This window comes from Macrobrachium nipponense, chromosome 46 (assembly GCF_015104395.2).
Source record: "Macrobrachium nipponense isolate FS-2020 chromosome 46, ASM1510439v2, whole genome shotgun sequence".
NCBI classification, from domain to species: domain Eukaryota; kingdom Metazoa; phylum Arthropoda; class Malacostraca; order Decapoda; family Palaemonidae; genus Macrobrachium; species Macrobrachium nipponense.
The window spans coordinates 1,872,737-1,890,631 of NC_061106.1; the positions used below are offsets into that span (position 1 = coordinate 1,872,737).

At 39.2% G+C, this 17,895-nt stretch overlaps 1 long non-coding RNA gene across 1 annotated transcript in view; it reads right to left on the minus strand.

The window, feature by feature from the left end:
* Positions 1-8,715: 8,715 nt before the first annotated feature.
* The window catches only part of LOC135214724 (uncharacterized), a 43,843-nt gene continuing 34,663 nt past the window's right edge, over positions 8,716-17,895 (minus strand). The window contains exons 2-3 of the long non-coding RNA XR_010314452.1: positions 11,040-11,182; positions 8,716-10,385 (exon numbers count right to left, since the gene is read on the minus strand). This is a non-coding gene — a long non-coding RNA (uncharacterized LOC135214724). The remainder of the gene's footprint in view (positions 10,386-11,039; positions 11,183-17,895) is intronic.

Sequence of the window (17,895 nt, forward strand, 5' to 3'; positions counted from 1 at the left end):
TGGCTGACGCCTCCCGCTTGTGTGGCTGCTGACGTCTGGATGACGCCTCGCGCCTGGAAGACGCTTCGCTCTCAAAAGGCGTCCTAACTGGCGCCAAAATATTGGTTGGAGCCTCGCGTCTAAAAGCAGCTTTAAAAGACGCTTCATGCCTAGAAGACGTCTCACGTCTCTCTGGCGTTATGTGTCTTCCGTAAGATCCTCCCGATCTCGCTCTCGAACCCGAAGCTTCTGCGGATATGTTTAGAAGCTTCACGTTTGCATGACGCCTCTCGCTTAGCAGGGGAGAGAGGACGAGACTTCTTGATTGGAAGCGCAACGTCCTTCCTACGAGGCGCTAACACTCCCACCAAAGAGGCCAGTTGTTCTTGTACTGCCATAATAATCTTTCTTGAAGCTTCTCCCACGTCATTTGCATGACGCCTTTCGTCATCAATCGGGGGAGAAGTAGGAAAGGGTTCTTCTTGCGTCCTCGTCAGGTAACGCTGACGCCACCTTCGCCTTCTTAATAGACGAGGAAGCGTCATCTGAGAAACGCTCCGGGCTCGAATCAAATTCGGGTTCTTTCAAATGCCGTTTCAGAGGCCTAGATAAATCCGACTCCTTCCACCCTCGTTTAGGTGAGGGAGAGGGAGAGGACGAGAAACACTCACGAAGGACGCTTTTCTAAAGCGCCCTTGAGCAGCCTGCCACGAAACAGAGCTTGCTGAAGGGACGTCTGACCATTGGGGGTTCCCCACGACCTCCTTAAGGCTTTCGACTTCCTTCTCCTCTGGGCATGGGAGCTTGAAGAGGTCTAGGCCTGGGAGCGTGCGCCGGGACGATCAAACGCCCCCTCCACACAACCTGGGAGAATCACTTCACGTAATGCTCACTTTCACTGTAATCCTCACTTTCGACCTTAGCCTTACCTTGTAAGTCCGCCATTTTGGACTTCATGTCTCGAATAGTAGCTTTCAGATCGGCGATTTCCGAGGCCGATTCCGAAAGTAAACCTTGTGAATTAGACACATAGGGAGAATCTAAATCATTAGGATTAGAAAAAGTATCAATAAAAGGCTCAATAGGCCTTGAACTCACACCTTTCAGACGTCTAACCCTATCCCTCTCTAACTTCTTCAAATAAGAAGTTAAAGTCTTCCATTCTTCTTGCATTTAATCCCTCGCATTCATGACAATATTAGTAGCAGAACACTGAAACCCCCTACATTTACGACATACAGTGTGAGGATCAACCGAAGCTTTCGGTATCCTCACCCTGCAGCCTACATTCACACACATTCTCACACTCACATTTGAATCAGACATACTGAGAAAATTCCAAAAAGCAAGTCCAAAATCAGTCCACAGTAGCGAATGCCAAAATTACGATCCAGATACGTCACCAAAAAGCCGATAAACGATGATCAAAGGATGAAATAAGAATATAAGTCAGGAGGTAATAGCAATCAATGTTTGATACCACCGGGCGACAGGAGAAAAATATGATAGAAAACAGGAATGGTTCCTAGTCCTGCCGCCCAGGGCAGGCCGGTAGATCACCTGACCTACCTGTAGCGAGTGGCGCGAAATTTGAATTTCTGTCGGTGACGACGGAGTCTTAGCTATGTATATATCTGACAGGTAAGTTGATTGTATGAAAACATATTTCTGAGCCTTTGGGGCTTAAAGACACTCCTGTTAGTGTTTGAAGAAATGGTATTTCTTACAGTGACTTAATGAAAGATTCCTAAAATTAAAATCCATGCACGTGTGTTTAATCTAGTAGTTCATGACGTTACTGTGCTAATGTAACCATTTAGTCAAGATTGATTAGCCGATAAAGTCAGTTATACCAATTTGCGGTCTACGCTCAGAATCCTTATTGGTTGTAATTGTCATATTGTATCAGAAGTTGTAAAAAATACCTTTAAGATTGCTTTTAAATTACTTGGCTTCCAATATTCTTGATTGTTTGCCAATTCATTTATCATCGTCTGCTGGCGATGTATACCAACGCCATCTTGAATTCAAGATGGCGTTGTGTATACTCGTCGGGTGTTTCAGTAAATACTGAAGAGATTAACAGGAAAAACACCTTACGAGTTAGTGGCAGGCATATCATCAGTTCAGCCTTATTTAGAATTTTGTTGAGACGGGCCATCGGTGCCAAGCAAAAAAAATATATATATATATTTGTAGCTCACCTTCGTTCCCTACCAAGTTACATATGACCAACTTATTGATTTTTGCATTAATTTTCTCCTATTTTCAATTCTGCTTCGGTCTAACCCAAATGGCGTCTGAAAAACAATCTACAAACACTCATTGGTCTGTTTGGAGTTTTCCATTAATAATGTTACTGATATGAGACTCTTCGAGATTTTAGAGTAATTGCTTGAATTTTGTCTTGGAAGATTTATTCTTCTGGAGCCATGACGTCCGTTGACTGGATCGTGTACCACACGAGGGCTAGGTACGATTAATTTAATACCCCAACGACGAAGGCAGGGTATTTGTTTTTCTTAAAGCTTCTCTTGGCATTCTTGCGACTGAAGAGATTTCATACGAACTTTGCATTAAGGAAGACCGTGAACCACATTCCCAAAAGGACATAGTCCAACTGGCATGCTTACCTAGTTGAAGGAATGTTAGTCTAATTTGGGGTGAAAAGTGAATCATACATGAATGTACTTGGAGATATTTGGGTGCCGTGATAGTATGTGGCCTACCTTTTTATATTTTATTATACTATGTGGCCTATCCGGTTTTAATGTGTCATACCTCAGTAGGAGTATATTTATAGATGTAAGTAATAGGCAATTTACAGAAACTAATTATTTTTCACATTTATTCATTTAGAAAATTTATCAATAATTTACATGGGAGTGATTCTAAAATATGCTAAAATTCTAAAATAAATGCTAAAATTTTAAAAGAAATTTAATTCAGTTTTCAATCATGAACATTTTTTCGGATATCTTCAAAAATGCATATAAATAGTCGGCATCAGCTCCCTTTGAAAGTCGCAAGCAGTATTCAAGATGGCCTTGGAAGTGATGAACTGGGACTCCACGCTTTTCTTCATAATGCAGAATTTGTTTTCCAGCCAAAATCTCTCGGTTCTTTGAGTATAAGCACCAGTAGCTGGGTCAACGTAATGCATTGTGCTGATGGTTAACTGTATGCACTCCCATGGCAAGGGTCCACAGGTACAATAATTCCACAATTTTGCACAACGAGAGGCAACTATTTGATTTGCTATTCAGATCTATATATGTGAAAAACTTGTTCCCAGTTTGAGTAGATTAGGTTGCCTAGCATCCTTTTCGTTTGCATCTCCAAACCATTCTATCTTGTCCACGAGATTTTTCGTTTGCTAGTCTCGTGGGACCATCAAAAAAAATTCTCTGAGCAACATCTTCAATAAACTAAGTTGTTTTCTTCGTGAAGAAATAAAAGTTGCTTTCCTTTTTCCTAAAAAAGGAAGTAGGAGAACCATAAACAAGCACTTACTAAACCAGCAATTCCTTAACTACCTGTTACTTTAACCACATGTTACTAATCATGCTAAAACAGCATCCTTTAATTGTTACAAGCAGTTCTATAACTATCTGCTACCAGGCAGATATTATACTTCCTTACAATATTCTTTTTTGAAGTAGGCCACATACTATAACATTGATATAATTTTGTAGGCCACATACTATAACAGTACCGATATTTGCCTCTTGTCTTGTCGGTCTGATGCTAGTTATCAGTAGGGGCTACCGGTATTTACAGATTGAGACCTACCACGAGCACTTTTCCGAGATGAATCAGCGAATGTTTTTAGTTCAAATGAAACATTTCAGAGATCTATTTTAATCACGCAATCATTTTTTTTCCAGCGACTAGTTTCCGAATTCCAATGAAATGTCTATCTTTTTAAAATATTTTCAAATGTACATTATTATATAAGGCTCCAAAGGTACGAATTATGTGAGGCAACCACTGATATTCGATCGGTCTTGATTTAAAACGAATTCGTACATCATGCAGTGCGCGCGCTCTCTCTGGTTTTTCAAGTTGGTTTAAGCCTCATACACCAGACTTGAAAGGAAAGCTGCAGACATGAGTACCTGGTGATTCTGGACTGGACTGGAAACAACCTGTATGTGTTATATAATATATAACCGTTTTAATAAAGACCAAATTTGCTTTTTGATAAAATAGTTTTATTTTCTGTGCTGAAGTGTCTTTTTAACGTATATTTGAAATATTGCCAGGATCTCTGAAATTGTACGGTATTTTCATGGGGCATTTGAATTTGCAACATTTTTATAGAGATCTATAAACTGATGGGATTTTTTAGGGGTCTATGAATTTTGAAGTGATTTCTTTGGGGAAGTTCAAAATATCACTTGCATTTTAGTCGACTGTTGATATTAGTTTAGGTTTTCAAAGCTTTGAAATGGAATGGCCTTATACAGGGATTTTTGGAAAGGCAAATGCTTCATAAAGGGATATTTGAAACTACATGGAACTATGTAAAGGGACCTTTGAAAATGCAAGAACTGTTCATAGAGACCCTTGAAATAGGATTGGTTTTTAATAGGGTCATCTGGAATTCTAAATTGTCTTCACAAGGACTTTTGAGTGTCATATGTTCACGAGTTAAACGGCAGTAATTCTAATTTTTTTTTTAAGAAGGTTCAAATAGGGTAAAGTTTTGGAATGTTCTACTACAAATGAGAGAGAGAGAGAGAAACTTTTCATAATTGAACAATGAACTGTAAGCTTTAGCATCAGTAATTTTCTAAATTGCCCTGTTACTGTCTAGCAATGTTGGAAGGCAAGAAAATGCTTCCTTGCTTACATAGTCCCTACTCCCATACCTTAGAAGATATTTAAAGAATCATATCGTAGCTTATAAATTGTAAAATTCATTATCACAATAATCGGATAGTAAACAAGTTCACGATTTTGAAAGATGGTATTTTCAGTCCTAATGCATAATGCGAGCTTATTGTAGCTACAATCTTGGGACTACAATGCTGGATGATTTTAAGTGCATGTTTGCTCATAACTACAAACCATCCGCAGTTACTAGTCTTGTGTTGACTCCATGTGATGTCGTGCGGAATTACGCTAGTTCTATTTGAATGAGGAACTTCGCGGGGGATTACATAAAATAAATGCGTACTTTTGTTATTAGTGTATACATGGTTCCATTGCGTAACTTGCAATAGCTCTCATTAAGGTGCAAGAGGCAGTTTTTATCCGGGGTACACACAAGGGACCATCTATACCTCTTAAAGTCTGTCCACACTTTCAACTTCTATATAGCATGGGTCATGCTACAGCGTGAAGCTTGCTCAATGTAAAACCAATATATCACATGTTAGAAGCATCTGCACTTTAATAGATATAATATATACTGTTGAAAGGAGAGACTTTCAATAAATGATGATGACGGGAAATGTATTAAACCGGGTGTAGCTTAGTTTCAACACTTAAGTTCCCTTGCATGCCTGCGTAAATAGATTTTCTTTAAACATTTTAGTACCTTATTAGAGTTTTCTCAAATTTAGATAATCTTACTAAGAGTGGGAAGTTGATTAAACTGTTAAACATATTAATGTTGAATATTTATACCAATACCAACTGTTGATTATAGTAAACTGTTGAATACTATACATATGAAAAATTAGCTTTCCTTTATAGAAATGAATATACATATGAAAAATTAGCTTTCATTTATAGAAATGCTGCAGTAAGGATGTTAGAACCTTTTTATTCATAGATTATTGCAACTTGAAAATTTCCCGTTCATGGGCACTTAAGGCCTGTCCACACGATCGGGCCTGATCGGCGGACTTCCTCTCTAACAGGCACACTTGATGGGCAAACCGTCAAATTGCCCGATGGGTCTTGTAGCACCATATTCTCTTCTTTTTCATCACACAAAAAGCAATTATCATGCTACGCTGTCATCATCTTTGAGGTAGGCACCATGTTTATCGTATCACACTGAAGACACTACTGGCATCGTCGGGTACGCTCCTCTCTCCCTCGCCTCACCCGTGTGGACATCATTCACGGGTAAGCCCGCCAGATTTGCCCGTCAACCCCGGAGCACGCTGATCAGGCCCGCTCGTGTGGACAGGCCTTTAGTTTCGGTATCCGTGAATAGAAGATTGTGAACTGTCCTTATTCTCGGAGTAAGTCATGGTACTTATTCTACATTTTTTTTACTATTTTTATTTTTTATTTCCAGAAATTGCATTAGTCATCAACGCGAGAGGAACTGGGGGGAGAAGACTACATGTTGAGTAAGAGGAATGGTGAAAAACTGGATAAATATTTACGGGCCGGTAATCCAGAGCAATTTTTTTTTTTTTAATCTGGATGCCTCACTTTCCATGGTAATTTGAAGTTTGAATTTTTATTGTCTAGTGGCTTTTATTTAATGGGACTTTAACCCTTAAACGCCGAAGCGGTAAAAAAAAAAAATGTCTCCCGTGTGCCGGAGACGTTTCAGATGTGAGCGCGGAAACGGAAAAAAATATTTTTTTCAAAAAATCATAGCGCGCTTAGTTTTCAAGATTAAGAGTTCATTTTTGGCTCCTTTTTTTGTCATTGCCTGAAGTTTAGTATGCAACCATCAGAAATGAAAAAAATTATCATTATCGTATATAAATAATGCGATATATGATAGCGCAAAAACGAAATTTCATACATAATTGTATTTAAATCGCGCTGTGCGCAAAACGGTTAAAGGTAACAAGTTACTTTTTTTTCGTTGTAATGTACACTAAATTGCGATCATTTTGGTATATAACACATTGTAAAACGATAAAAGCAACACAGAGAAAATATTATCACAAAATAAAGCATGAATTCGTTACGACCGTACGTAAACAAATATTTTTTCAAAAATTCACCATAAATCTAAATATTGTCCTAGAGACTTCCAATTTCTTTCAAAATGAAGACAAATGATTGAATATTACTATACTGTAAGAATATTAGCTTACAAATGCAGTTTTCGACCATATCTGACGAGTTAAAGTTGACCGAATGTCGAATTTTTTTTATATATATTTTTGTATATGCAATTATTTCGGAAATAAGAAAAGCTACAACTTTTAAATATTTTTTCGTTTTATTCTACATGAAATTTGCGCCCACATTTTCATATATAAAACTCTATGAAATGCCTAATATCAAACGGAGCAAATATTCCGAGAATGGGACTCACGCATTTCATAGATTTGTGGCGGAGAATCCGCGCGCTGAGGGAAGGAAAGTTTTTTTTTTTAAATTCACCATAAATTTAAATATTGTGCTAGAGACTTCGAATTTGTTTCACGATGAAGATAAATGACTGAATATTACTAGACTGTAAGAGTTTTTATCTTACAATTGCGTTTTTCGACCATTTTCGGTAGAGTCAATTTGACTCGAACGTGGTTTTTTTTTGTTTTTTTTTCTATTTATCGTGATTTATATGCAAATATTTCAAAAATGAGAAAAGCTACAACCTTCAACTATTTTTAGTTGTATTATACATGAAATTGCGCACATTTTCATATATATTATGTAATGTAACGGCTAATTTAAAATGGTGCAAACAATGACCACAATCGCACGTATGATTTTTTCGGAAGAGTTACCGCGCGGACGTAAAGAAAATTTTATTTTTTTTCATAAATCACCATAAATCGAAATATTGTGCTAGAGACTTCCAATTTGTTGCAAAATGAAGGTAATGATTGAATATTACTAGAATATAAGCGTTTTAGCTTACAATTGCGTTTTTTGACCATTTCGGTAGAGTCAAAGTTGACCGAAGGTTGAAAATTTGTCACAACATTTTTTATAAGAAAATATTTCAAAATTGATGAAAGCTACAACCATGGGTTGTTTTTGTTTTTAGTTTGTATTGTGCATGAAATTACACACATTTTCATATATAAAACTTTATGTAACAGCTAATTTAAAATGGTGCAAACATTACCACAATCGCATGTATGATTTTTTTCGGAAGAGTTACCGCGCGGACGTAAGGAAAAAGGTTTTTTCATAAATTCACCATAAATCGAAATTGTGCTAGAGACTTCCAATAGTTGAAAAATTAAGGTAAATGATGAATATTACTAAAATATAAGAGTTTTAGCTACAATTGCGTTTTTCGACCATTTCGGTAGAGTCAAAGTTGACCGAAGGTTGAAATTTTGGCACTTATCGTTATTTATATGAGAATATCTCAAAACTGATAAAAGCTACAATCATGAGTATTTTATTGTTGTATTCTACATAAAAATGCGCACATTTTCATATATAATACTCCATGTAACGGCTAATTTAAAATGGTAAAAAAATTATGTCAAAGTGACGAAATAATTTCCGAGATGTGTCGGATACTTTTTAGTGCGGCAAGAAAGAAATTCGCGCTTGCGCGCCTGCGTAACGATTGTAAACAAAACAACACCTTGATCCGTGAACTCCCAGCATCCCCCAAGGCGCGTGATTCAAGAGTTTTCGGCTGGTAGGCCTAAAAATATTTTTCCGCGAATTTTTAAAAAAACTTTTGTATGTCGACGTAAAATACGTCCAGTCGGCACCCGAGACACAAAAAATGTCGACGTAAAATACGTCCAGTCGGCGTTTAAGGGTTAATGGGAGATTGCCGAATGACATTTACTGTTTTCTTATATAGCCTAAAACTTCTTGTATTTTCCAGATTCCCATGGTCATCGGCAGGAATTGGAACAAGCAATAGCAGCAGTGAAGAACTATAATATTTTTAGGCCTGTTTCGAAAAAATGTCTGAGAGCCTCACTTTGCATGGTAGTAATTTGAATTTATTTTTTTCTTTCATACATCAATGGAAGATTGCTGAATGGCAAAATAGTTTTGCATTTTCCAGGGTTGCAGGGTCATAATTCTAGAAGAGTCGGGACAAGCAAGAGCAGCATTGAAGAATTAGACAATTTTTATTGGCCGGTAATCCAAGGCAATGTTTAAACATTTCTGAATGCCTCAATTTGCATGGTAATTTATTGTCTTTTTATTTATCTTTGTTTTTCAATAAGGGTACTTTGCATTAATGGAAGAATGTTGAATGGGTATTTTTTTGTATGTTCCAGATGTGCATGGGCATCGACAAGGAATTGGGGCATGGAAAAGCAGTATCGAAGTTTTGTTTGTATGGTGTTTTTACGTTGCATGGAACCAGTGATTATTCTCAGCAACGGGGCCAACAGTTTTACCTGACTAATGAACCACGTCGCGAGAGAACTTTTAACAGCAGACACACACATTTCTAACGGCCCAGTGGAATGCCCAAGAATCGAACTCGCGGCGCTAGTGAAGATTTGGGACATGCAAGAGCAGCAGTGAAGAACTATACAATTTTTATTGGTCGATAATCCAAGGCAGGTTTCAAAAAAGGTTTTGGGTGCCTCACTTTACATGGTAATTTGAAATTTTCATTTTTGCTCTAAAAGAATGCTTAAGTTGATAGAAGATTGTTGACTAGCTCTTCAATATTTTTTTTTAATTTCCTACATTTTCTGTTGAATGGTTCATTTTTTTATATTAGACTTTTTTGCAATTCCTACTTTTTCTGTCGAATGGGTATTTATTTTTTATATTCCAATTTTTTTTGCTATTCTATTTTTTTTATATTCCACTTTTTTGCTTTTTCAGAGTGGCATGATCATCGAGAGGAACTGGGACATGTAAGAAGAGCAGCAATAAAGAACATAGACAATATTTATTTATTGGCTGGTAATCCAGGGATGTTTTAAATATTTGTGGATGCCTCACTTTACATTGTAATTTTTTCTTTTAAAGTTTAATGGCTCTTTAATTTTTTACATTCCACATTTTTAGCATTTTCAAAGTTGCATGAGCAAGAGGAATTGGGACAAGCATGAAGCAGCGGTGAAGAATAGAATAAATAGCTGGTAATCCAGGGGCAGTTTTTAAAATTTGTGGATATATTTTTAACCTGATTTGTTGCTCCTGAAATCTAGATTAAAAGCTACCAATAATGAAAGCTTTACAGTATTTTTTTATATTTCTGCGTGGTAATTACATTTTCTATCCCAATTATAGTTCGATATCATAACATTAAGATAGTTCTAATTGGTTTAATTTCTGGAGATACGAGACCGTAAGTTTTCTTCATCTGAAGATTAAGGTCTTAAACTGTCCACAGAACTCGTTGCTCTGGCGTGTTGCTGCACTTCTTCACCTTCTCTACCGTCCACGAGCCTTCCTTTCCTGTCCACAACTTGGGTGTCACTGAACTTTCTGCATTTTCTCTACCGTCCGCAGATGAAAACGGTCTCCTTACTTTCCTGTCCACACCTTTGCGCTTTTTCCAATTGTCACTCTGATGCTCTGATGTTACTGTACTGATAGAAGGGCCTCGTTTTAATGTCCATGTCCATACCTTAGAGCTCTTAGTGTTAATGAAAATAAGTCTCTTCAATATTCGTCAGTTTTACCTGCTCAGCTAAAAGTTCTACAGACAATATTTCAACCTGTAGTAATAGTAAACAGGTTTAACAAATTATCCAAGTGCTAAGGAATATTCATTTCATGGAAAAATTAAACATGATGATGTAATTTCTCCTGGTTTTTTCTTATATTGACCCTCGTCTTAAAATTGGCTTCATAATCTAGTTCCTACCATAATGTTAGCAAGGTCACTTTCTACCTAATATCCAATAGTTTCTTGTGATCCCCAGCAATGACGACTTAAAATGCCAAAACATTTCAGGCCCCTTCAACGTTAACTCACTTTGCTAGTCAGAAGTAAACACCAATAGAAACAGATTTATGTCTGACTGTAGATGATAATTTACTATGACGAGATAAACAGGCAACAGTTCACCCAACACAGCAATTTATATTAAATTCGTTTACATGTAAGAAATTAAGCTTTTCACACTAAAATGACTAGACATGAAAAAAAAAACTTTTGTAACTAATAAACTATCAGGTTTAATTCAACAATTTCAATCATCTGCAGAAACTATTGCATGACATTCACACAAATGTCTTACCTGTTCCAGTGATATTTTATTTGATAGAGAATATTTAGGCAGGATAGATGCACTCGCTGCATACTCCTCAAGGGGTAAAGGAGATTCCTTACTTTCCACGACGCCACAAAGACCTTACTTGGAGTTCAATTAACTCGGTATTTCTGAAATTATTTTTACATCAGTATTCATTACATGTGCCGGCAGTTACCTTACTTACATAATTCACTGCATTTGAATACTATTACATCAATTTATTGGCTTTAAATGAAATTTATGGCAGCATAAAAAGATGCTGATTAATTACTAAAGAATTTGCAGTATACCTGGAATTACATCAAAGCACACTGACTGAGGACGATATGTAACACTATATTGAGAGAATATACATTGTTTCCACAAGCTACTGGTATAATAGATCCCGTGTCTCAAAATCAAGTCTGAAATGACTAACTAATCATAAGTAGGTACAGCGCCATGTGTTAACAGATTTACTGCCTACCTAATATGAGATGGAGATATTTAGGTGTTATGGCAATAGCGACTTGAAATTCCAAAACATTCCAGAGCTCCCTTAAGCATTTCTACATGCTGGGTAAAATTAGACTAACAAAATGTTTGCGAAATAGATTCTGTTAAATTGTCCTACATTACAACAAAAAGCAATATTAACTTTTAAAAGTGATTCAACTGTCTTAACTTGAATAATTCTAACAAATTAATCTTGAAATATCTCTAACAATCTAATCTTGATAACCTAACTCATTCCACCAAAATTTTCCAATTATACACAAGAATGTAGTTTCTTAATTACACGTGTAACACCTGAACTTGATCTCACTTCTCTCATCTGCATTGGTAATATTCTATAACAGATAATTAAACTATAAGCATAGGAAACAAAGCACTTGCACTTGTATTATTGTTAAAGCCACTTGAAAATACCAATATCCAACTTTAATCTTCCTAATTTGGAAAACTAAAACATCTGCTAACACTGTGTTTCAGCTACTAAGAGACATTTGAAAGTAACTAGAAGACAGCCTGGAGAAACTTAAAAAAAAAAAAAAAAAAAAAAAAAAAAAAAAAAAAAAAAAAAAAGCATATCAAAGGCTTCACTGCGACTTGAAACAGATGTCCCGAATCTCGAGAAACATTTTTTTTTCAACATACTGTCCATTCCCTGAAGTATATAACATTATGCTTTGTTTAAGGAGTCTTAGTTTTCCATTTATAAATATTTCGACATAGCAAAATTGAAGTTAGTGGCAGCTTTTCAAAGTTATGAAAGACATTTTTGCTGTCACAGAAACAGGATTAACTCGAATCGATAAATTGGATTTGGAGAATAATTTGTTTGTTGATGTCTGTCTGGCCGGCGGGATGGAATACATTATCAAGGAGTAGGATTGCTGTTGAGGTGCAAGGCAGAAGGCTCTCTGTGAATGGGATCCTATGAACGAGCGATTGTTGTACACCGGTTCCAGTCAAATCATGGTAACATCAATGGGTGTTATGCACCCACTAATGATGCACCTGATGAAAAGAAATATGCATTTTATGGAAAGCTGCAGGAAGGAATAGGAGTAAGGTTTGGGAGTTTCTGTCTAGCAAACACTTGAGTCATTAGGGGCACGCTTTTTCAACATAACAATATACTGAATACAACATGGGTGTCACCGTAAAGAAAATATAAAAAATGATATTGTTATAATACAATAAAGTTTCATGCATACTTACCTGGCAGATATATACATAGCTAAGACTCCGTCGTCCGCGACAGAAATTCAAATTTCGCGGCACACGCTGCAGGTAGGTCAGGTGATCTACCGTCCTGCCCTGGGTGGCAGGATTAGGCCAACCATTCCGTTTTTTCTATTCATATTTTTTCTCTTCCACCTGTCTCCTGCGGGGAGGCTGGGTGGGCCATTAATCGTATATCTGCCAGGTAAGTATGTATGAAACTTTATTGTATTATAACAATATCATTTTCATACAATGAACTTACCTGTCAGATATATACATAGCTGATTGACACCCTTTGGTGGAGGGTAAGAGACAGCTAACATGGAATAGACAGGTAAACAACATATGTTGTAGGTATAAATAACCTTGGTTCCTATCTGATAGGTGGTAGACTTCGTGGCTGTTGCCCGGTAGTCTGCATCACCTCAAGACTTTAGCGAGATATGTGATCTATGGCTAAGAGTTCTTGTGGGTCTGCAGATGGGGTATGAACCAGCTTACTCGGCAGAGCCTGAAAGGACTTTGTCAATGGGTACTGGACCACTTCTATGACAATACACTTATGAAGGAGCGCAACACCGATCCCGATCACCTGATCCTAACACGAGGGTGTTCGCGCTCAAATTGAAAAGTTATATCCCCACACTCCTTTCAAAAACCCCAATAATTTCACCAAGTTAAAAAACTTTAACTCAAGTTAAGGATCAGTGTCGGCTCCTTATCCCAGTAACGTATCCGCAGAAATGTATAAACCAAAAGAGAAGGATCTCTCATAGGTTAACTTGACATCCTTTGTGTAATGAGAAGTCAACACAGAGTCGCCTCTACCGTACAACACAGCTAAATATGTCTTATATGACATATTGTTATGTAAAGAACAAGAATTTGCAAAAGCGCGCACTTCCTGACGCTTTTAATTCTCAGCTGTTTGAAGGAATCAAGTCACTTATGAAGTGCTTAGGAGATCTCCATGTTCAAAGAAGACCAGGGCTTTCTTGAAATGGATCTCTCCCACGACTGAAGCCTGAAGCCTGGCAGGAACCTCGCGCCTGGCTGGTGCTCGCTCTTGGTTGGGGCGCCTAGCGCTTGTCTGGGTACCTTTCGCTTGACTGGCGCCTCGCATCTGGTTGACGCCTCGCGCCTTAGCTGGAGATTCGCGCCTCGCGCCTCTGGCTGGCGCCTCGCGCTGGCTGGCGTCTCACGACCAGGTTGGCGCTTTGTGCCTGCCTAGCACCTCGCGCCTGGCTGGTGCCTTGCGCCTGCCTGGAGCTTCGCGGCTGGCTGGTACCTAGCGCCTGCCTGGCCCGGCCTCGCTCCTGCCTGGGCGCCTCGCGCCCCTGGTTGGCTACTCCCCACTTCCGCCGGAGCTTCGAGCTTGGTAGAGTCTCGAGGATGTCTGGAGCTTTGGCCTCTCCGGTCAAGGGGAGGCGATTGTAGTCAGCTACATCCAGTATACGATAGGATCTAACAGTATGAGAGATAAGTCTTCCTTCGAGGAGGATCCTTCTTGAGTACTTCCCTTGCTCACGAGATCTCTTCTTACCTGTTGAAGGGGCTTCTCGTTGCAGAATCTTCCCTATCCTTGTCCGAAGGAAGGGAAGAAGCTTGGAAGTCGGAGACTCCGAGCTGAAATTGGGAGTACTCCTGATTTCTAGCTTCTTATTGTATCCCTCTGAACACATTCTGGGAACGCATTTCGAGCCGTCATTGCATTCCAAAGACTCTGTAGGCAAACGTTTTAACCATTCTACTGTAGATGAAAACGTAAGTACCCTGCCTGGACAACGAAACCTCTGAAACCATTGAATCAGGAATAGGGGGTTTTAGTTCTCTTGCCAGACATACTATGCTGGCAAGAACCCATTGCCTATCTCCATAGAATCTGATGCGAGATTCCAATGCTAAAAAAAAAAATTCACTTGTCTTCTTGATCGTTTGGGACCAAGAGAAACAAAGAATTCCCTCATAAAAATTTCTAAAAGAAGTTTGATGAGGAGCAGTTCCATCTTGTCGGAACATAGAATCTGTGGCCACAAAAAAGATCCCATTAGAAGTACATGATATCCTACTCTTGTCATATTGAGGTATCGTATAAGATCCCGAAGATCTTAATCCTCTGCTATCTCCAATCCCTTTATAGAGACAGAGTATAGCCTTTTACTGTGTTCTTTGATAACAGATATATACAAAGGTGATTCTTCCCTCTGAAAGGGAAGAAAAAAACCGCTATGTGTTTCACAGAGGTATCGGAAGAGAACAGTTTCCTCATTCCCTCTAGCACAATCTGCAGCAATTCTATATCTTGTCCATGACTCTTGTCATTTACCTTGAAAAATCCTCTCATTCATGTCCACTTCTGGTCAGTCTGCACGCAGACAGACTCAGAGTGGAGAGGTTGTTAAGGTCCATTATAATAGATGCTGATAGAATATTCAGACTGTCTTGGAAAAAGACTGCCAAAACCATGCTGTGAGAAGAAAACGTGACCTCTGTGAATCCAACCTCTCTAAGGCCAAAATGAGGCATAAAATATTATCTTCTCTTTCCTTTGACGCCCTTATCTTAAATTCTGCAAATATTTATATTTAGGGGGAAAAAAGACTAAGTTTATTCCCCTTCTTTCAAAAAAAAAAATAAGATGGCGTATATTGCTACCTCTCTTGGTTCGAGGAAAAGGAAGCAGTCTATAGGAAGCCTGTTCGTCTTCTACCTTCCTGAGAGATCTATGAAGAAGACTTTTCGCAGGTTCTCACAACTCTTTCCAATAAATGTTAAACATGTTAACAGTTATTATCGTCGATCGAGAAGGATCTCTTTGTTAACGCGAATAGGAGCGAAAAAAGAGATTCTCGATGCTCTTTGCGATATGAGAGTCGTGGAATTGGCCTAAGTGATTAAATGGGTAACGAAATCAGGAACGAATCTTGCCGCTACCGAGCCTGTTGTCCGAGAGGCTACTGGACTCTTAGGTTAATAACTCGTTAAAACGAGAAACTCTTGGATGATGCTCTTGGCTCACTGCGCCAGGCTGGAGCTTCTGGCGCCAATTTTGCGCCAGGCTGGCTCTTCTGGCGCAAATTTGCGCCACAGGCTGGCGCTTCTGGCGCAAATTTGCGCCAGGCTGGCGCTTCTGGAGCATTGCGCCAGGTTGGCACTTAATGCGCCAGGCTGGCGCTTCCTTTTAATTCTTATTATGTTATGTGCCAGAACACCTGTGCCTTTATGGTACCCAGACATCCTTCACATGTTAATTCCGTTCTTAGTAGGAAAAAGCTTTATATACGTAGTATAGTCCATTCAGGGAAACAAGTTCTGCCCCAAAGAGAATGTTTCCCATCCGACTCATCCATCTTCTTCTGAGCAGGTACTCTAATAAGCTATGCTTTCGTAAGCCTGAGAGCATTATATAATATAATGTTCTGCTGCGATAGAATCCTTTAATAATGTTACCTACGGTAAACAGCATTGAAAGATGGTACTATCTCTCTTATTGAAAGCTTCTTAGCAAAAGGCATAGCTTAACTATCCCCTCAATCCGAGGTTAAGACCGCGATTGTAGTGAAGAGATACGGATAGTTATTCCATCCCGCAGGAGAGAGAGATACACCAGACCGCTCATGACTGACACCTACATGGTACTGACAGTAACTGGCGTACTGCGTTGGTCTCAGGCTCTCAGCGAAAGCAGTCCCCGTTAGCCGTCTGGCCTTACTCTTCCAGAGTTGCCAGCTACTCCCATTTAATAAAGGAATTTTATAAAATTATTATCGAACTTCAGGAATTCCTTATTAAAGCATATTAAGCGAAACAAGACTTCGATAAATCTAGAAGCTAAGTAGGTGTTGTCTTAACAATCCCTTTAAGCGTAGTCCCTCCTAGGAAAGTCGTAGAAGGATACTGGTAATTGAGTTGCACAGAAAAGAAGTAACTACGGTATGTGTTTATGATTTGACCATATCGTATTCTCATACAGCAGAAACTCTACTACCTTCTACTATCTTCGTTCTTTTCGTTAATAGAACGATAGAAAGAGTATAAGAGTATATATATTCTTAAGGAAGGAAGTTAATCCAGGAATTCTTTAAATCTTCGTGATTTCCTCATAAATCGCGGAAGAGACAGAATTCCTGTTCATCACTAGGGTTACGGAAGGAAGTAGATCTTCCTATCCGCCATCATACCCAAACGACGATGAGATTCTTATTAAGAAAAACTCCCCAAAGCTCTTGCCTCCTCAAAATGAGGGAAGAGCATGGATGAAGGAGAGAGTCCGCATTGAGAGGAACTGCCTAACACAGGAGTCTTCTGAATAATGAAAAGGGGCTTCTCTTAGTATCAGAATCCTTTCTGACAAAAGCACGGCCGCCTGTGCGACATCTTGCACATTTGCCAGGGGAAAGTTGCTCAAGTTAAAAAACTCAAAGAGGAGTCTCGCGACTGATCTCTCTCTCAAATGAAGATTTTGGAATCTTCTGACGCCTGGCGTCTGGATCCTTGCGCCTAGCGCCTGGCGTCTGGATAGTTCCGCTCGCCTGGAATGTTCTGCACGCTAGAAAGGGAGACTCGCTCCTGGAACGTTCCGCTTGCGTGGAAGGTCCGTGCCCCGATAGATCCGAGCGCCTCTAGTCTTGTTATACGATCCTCTTGCCAGTAAACGTTCAATGGAAGCATCCTTCTGATTGCCACTCTTACTATAAGGCCCCCCCCCTCCTCAGTCTAGCCGTCTGTTTTCTCTTTGAAGGCGCCTTGCGCCAAGAAAAAAGTTCTGGAACGCGGCTCGCGCTCAGTTGCTGGAACGCGGCTCGCGTTTATCTGTATGAACGAGGCCTCGCGCTAGTCTGTTGGAACGCGGCTCGCGCTAGTCCTGTTGGAACGCGGCTCGCTGCTGGCTGTTGGAAACGTTCGCTAGCTTGCTGGCTGGCTCTCAGCCTCTCGCTCAGTGAGTCAGTGTCTCTTAGTTTTCAGAGAACGAGCCAGATCGTCCGAACTCCAAACATGTACATTCTTCGTCTTTTCGGAAGTAAGATGAAGAAACGGAAGAAGAGAGCACTTTTTAAAGGATGCCTTTCAATGGCTATCCCTGGCAGTCTGGGGACGTTTTACAGATCCTGCCGAGGGAAACGCCCGATCG